Source organism: Sapajus apella, unplaced genomic scaffold, assembly GCF_009761245.1.
Source record: "Sapajus apella isolate SASKATOON/1434 unplaced genomic scaffold, GSC_monkey_1.0 scaffold26, whole genome shotgun sequence".
Lineage (NCBI taxonomy): Eukaryota > Metazoa > Chordata > Mammalia > Primates > Cebidae > Sapajus > Sapajus apella.
The window spans coordinates 1,924,101-1,929,651 of NW_022436966.1; positions in this window are offsets into that span (position 1 = coordinate 1,924,101).

The following is a 5,551-nucleotide window of genomic DNA, read 5'->3' on the forward strand; positions in this document are numbered from 1 at the left end:
TGTGTATGTATATATACATATATATAATATGTATCTATACATATACATACATATGCGTGCATATATATATATATATATATATATATATACATAGAGAGAGAGAGATTTATTTTAAAGAATTGGCTCACCCTGGATGTGGTGGCTAATGCCTGTAACTCCAGCACTTGGGGAGGCCAAGGCAGAAGGATCCCTTGAGCCCAAGAGTTCAAGACCAGCCTGTGCAATATAATGAGACTTGGTTTTGACAAAAAAAAAAAAAATTAATTTGCTGAATGTAGTGGCATGCGCCTGTAGTCTCAGCTACTCAGGAGACTGAGGTGGGAGGATTGCTTGAATCCAGGAGTCTGAGGCTGCAGTGAGCTGAGATTGGGCCAGTGCAGCCTAGGCAACAGAGTGAGACCTTGTGTTAAAAAAGAAAAGAAAAGAATTGAATTGCTCACATAATTATGGAGGCTGAGAAATCACAGGATTTGCTGTCTGCAAGCTGGAGGCCAAAGAAAGCTGGTGGTGTAGTTTTACGGCCTGAAAGCCAGAAAGTCAATGATGTAGATTCTAGTCTGTCTGATGGACTGAGAACCAGGAGCACCACGGGCAGGAGAAGGTCTATGTCCCAGCTCAACCCCTTCTTCCATCTTTTGATTCTATTCAGGCCCTCAATGCATCAAATGCTGTCCTCTCACACTGGAGAGGGCCATCTGCTTTGCCCATCCACCAATTCAAATGCTAATCTCCTCAGGAAACACCCACATTAGGCACACCCAGAAATACTGTTTAATTGATATCTGGGCATCCCAGGGCCCAGTCAAGTTGATTCACAAAATTATCACACATGATAAGCACTTTAACACTGGCACATTCAGTTCTCACGGTTGCCTCAAACAGTAGGAAATATAGTTAATCCTATTGCACATATGGGAAAAGTGAGGCTTTGGAAATTAAGTATTTTATCTCAGATCTGTCCACTACCAGAACCCACACTGTTGGTCATAAAACTGCCTCTAGCAGGGCGAATCAAAGAGGAGAGAGATAGCAGCCGCAGACACACAGCACAGTGAAGGACAGAGACATGCATCACTGTAGAGGAGAATTAAAAACCAGGAGAAAACATTACGCACAATTTGATGGATAGAATAACTTTCACTTATTCTTTATTTATTGCTAGTTTTTGTTGACATAGTCAAGATCACATATTTTGTTGAGTTTTGTATCCTTTCTTTATCTCTTTTTATGTAGAGATAATTTCAAACTGAAAGTTATTAAGAACAGTACAAATAACTTTTCCCCCTTAACAATTTCAGAGCAATTTGCCAATAGGATGTCTCCACATCCCCCAATATTTGAGTGTGTATCCTCTTAAAACAAGGACGTCTTTCCACAAAATCACAACATAACCATCAGAATCAAGAAAAGAATATGAATATATTACTATCACCTAATCCACTGACCTCATTCAAGTTTTTCCAATTGTCTCAATAATATCCATAAGCAAGCAGATCTAATCCAGTATCAGGTGCTGCGTTTTGTTGTCATTTCTCTGTAGTCTCATTCAATCTGGAATGATTCCTCAGTCTTTTCTTGACTCTCTTAACCTTATACTTTTGAAGATTTGGCTTGTCTGATGTCTGCTAATGATCAGATACAAGTTCTGTCACATGCTTCTCAATGCATCCTATCAGGGATCACATAATTTCAACTTGACCTTGATCCCTTAATTAAAGGAATGCCTTCCACTGTCGAGTGACTCTTTTTCCCTTTGTAATCAGTAAGTACTTCGGAGGGAGGTGCTTTGAGATTTATGTAACTATCTCATTCCTCATCCACAGTTTTAACGTCCATTGATGTTGCTTGGCTGAATCACATATTTCTGTGGGGGTTGTCAAATGGTGATTTTCTAACTCTATCATCCCTTCTATACAGTTGGCATCCTACTCTCAAGGACAGATTTCTCTTTTCCCCATTTATATATTCATTTATTTGTCAATATCAGCATGGACCCATGGATTCCTATTTTATTCAATGGTTAAAGAAAATCAGTTACTACTCTTATGTATTGTGTCACGTTATCCCAGATTTGGCTAGTGGGGGTAACTTCAATCTGGTTTCTATGTCCTTTTGACCTGGACTCATCATTCTCTGAGCACTTCTTTACTTTCTGGCACAACACAATGTTCCAGGCTCACTGTGTACTTTTTCTGCCCCATTCCTGGAATCTGCCATTCCTTCAAAAGCCCTGGTTCCTTTTAAGGGATAAAGGTATTTAAAAACAAAGATTCAGGCACTGCATGTGCTCAGTGCTATCAGGGTGTTTCAGTAAAGAGTTGAGAAAACTGCGTTTGTCTATCTATCTATATCATCTATCTCTATCATCTGTCTATCTCTATTATCTATCTATCAATCTATCCATCGTCTATCTATCTATCTATCTATCTATCTATCTATCTATCTATCGTAGGAGCTACCAGTGATTTCCACCTCCTGTTATTCAAGTTTGTATATAATCCCCTCCCCTTGAGTGTAGAATGGTCCTACTGACTTACCTCTGAAAAACGGAATATGATGAGTGATGGGATGTCACTTCTTCAAGTTTAGGTTACAAAAAGATTGACTTCCAACTTGGGCATTCTCTCTTGCTCAAGGGAAGCCAGGAGAGCTATCTTCTGGAGAGGCTCACAACCAACAGCCAGTGAGGAGTGAATCTTTCCAACCACATGAATGAGTATGGAAGCAGATCCTCTGCTAACAGACCCTTCAGATGAGACTACAACCCTTGATGACAGTTTGATGACAGCCTTGCGAGAGACCTTGAGGCCCCTGGCTATGCTATGCCTAGATTCCTGCTACACAGAAATTATGAGATAATAAATATGTTCTATTGTTTTAAGCCACTAAAGTTTGGGATAATTTATTATACAGAAGTAGAGAACTAAATATGCACAAATACATATATGTATTTCTGTATCTATTCTATGTATTGAAAAAATGAGTTCACATCTGTAACTCCAATTCCAATTCAACAACACAGGATTAATTCTAGTTTGTTCCCCTTCCATAGTTGTAACTCCCTTCTCTGACAATGTGAAACTTGGCTGTCATTATTAATAATATCCTTACTTATTGAGTCAGTCTCTTCACCCCACCTTACTTATATGCATTTTTCTCTTATGTCACCTCCTACCCCATGCAGGCACCCTACTCAGATTCTGACACCCCAGTTTAGAGCTGTGGTCACCACCTAGCCTGTATGGACCCCTATCTTGTTCAGTCCCCCCTAATGACTTCTGGAAGAATATTTCAAGAAGGGAGAGAAAAAGAGACAAGGAGGCTGAGAGGCAGGTAATATACAATATCAAAATTGATTTCAGAAAAGATAGAAAGAAAATAGAGAAATAAGCTTGAAAGAAATTGAAAAATAGATACCTACTCACAAAAGATATTTCAGATCTCAAGCAGTAGATCAATCCTGTGCTAGTAAACTGTTCTAAAACCCAGAGAAAGAATTAGTATCTCAAATCATTTTACAAAACCAGCAAAACTCTGGTATCAAAACCAACTAAAGAAACAAAAACTACACATAAACAGTAAACTGAATTCAGCAATATATTTCAAGATAAATGCATGACCAAATAGATTTAACTCCAGGAATGCAGGGTTAGGTCAATGTTAGGAAATACCTTCACTTTAAATTATGAGTAAAAGGATATATGTGGATATAACAGTTAATATCAAAAGGATTTGGTTTTTTTTATTCAGACTCTTTTCCAGATGTATACGTCAGGGCTTTTTTGGTTGCAAGTAACATAATCCAAGTCAAGATTAAGCAGACACAGACGTCAATAAGTGAAGAAAAAAAAATAGAGTAGAATAAGCATTGGAAAGGAAAAAGCAAAACTGTTTTCAATCTATCCATTACAGAATAAATATTCTAATCAATGACTTTCCCATCAATCAACAATAACCAGATTGAAAAAATAATGGGGAAAAATTCCATCTACAACATCATCTTTGTTTAGCTTTTGATTTTAATATTTGTAAATGTTCAAATGTTTCATCTTTTAATTTCCCTTTTTATTTTGAGATATCTTTAAATGTACATGCAGTTGTAAGAATATGTACAAAGAATCTGCATGTACCCTTTACCCAGTTTCACACAAACTTGGATCTTGCAAAACTATAGTCATAACCTTGATATTAGCATTGATCTAATTCACTGATCTTATTCAGATTTTCCCAGTTCTTGTGTTCGTGTGTGTGTGTATTTTAACTCTATGGAATGTTGTCACATAAAGAGGTTATTATATTTACCACCACAGTAAAGATTCAGGACAAGTCCATCATCACAAAAGCCCTTCAAGTGGCTCTTCTATAGCCATATCTACCTCCTACCTCAACTCCCTATACCCTGTCTCTGGCCCCTACCAGCCACTAATCTGTTCTCCATGTCTATAATTTTGGCATTTCAAGAAAATTATATACAAGAAATCATATAGTAGTAACCTTTGGATTGGCATTTTTCACTCACCATGCTTCCCTGGCAATTCATCTAAGTTGTTGTGTCAATAGTTGATTCATTTTTATTGCTGAGTGGTATTCCACATATGGAGGTGAAACAATTTTTTTAAGCATTCACCAGTTGAGAACATGTGAATTATTTCCAATTTGGGACTATTATCAATAATATCATGTTGAATATTATTTCATGTGCTCATTTGCCATCTGTATATTCTCTTCATGTGAAAGGTCTGTTCATGCCATTTCCTTGTTTGCTAATTGGATTCTTTTTTACTGTTGAGTTTTGAGAGTTCTTTGCATACTCTAAATACTAGTCCTTGTCAAATATAGGTTCGCGAATATTTTCTCCCAGTCAGTAGCTTGTCTATTTCTTCTCTTCTCATGGGCTTTTACAGAGAAAAAGCTTTCAATTTTGAAAAGGTCAAATTTATCATTTTATTTTATTGTATAGATGTGATTTGGTGTCAAATTTAAGAACTCCTTTCCTAGCCCCAGATCCTAAGATGGTCTTCTATTTTTTTCTAGAAGTTTTATGCTTTTATGTTTTACATTTAGGTCCATGATAAAGCATATGACAAAATCTAACATTCATTCGTGATAAAACTCTCAGCAAATTAAGAATAGAAAGACGTTACCTCAACTTGATAAAAGGCATCTATTGAAAAACCTACAGCTAACCACAGCATGACATAACACTTAATGGTAAATGACTGCGTGCTGTCAATCTCAAAATGAATTCTTCCTTGTTCTTTCATCTCTGTACTACAAGCTTCCTTTTCAGAGTCCTGGATGGGTGTGCCTGATTGGCTGGCATAGTTTATGCGCTGGTACCCTAGCAAGCAGCTTGAGAAACTGTGATTCTGCCCTTTTCAGATTCTATGTATAAGGCAGTTTCTGTCACCAAGACACCTAACATGGAGGATTCCATAAACATCAAAAGGGAGTCCCACTATGACCTTGTTTCCCTGTCATCCACCCTCTCATTCATTATTTCATCTCTCTTTCCATTCACACTTTCTGGGAGAACTACTCGTTTGTCTTC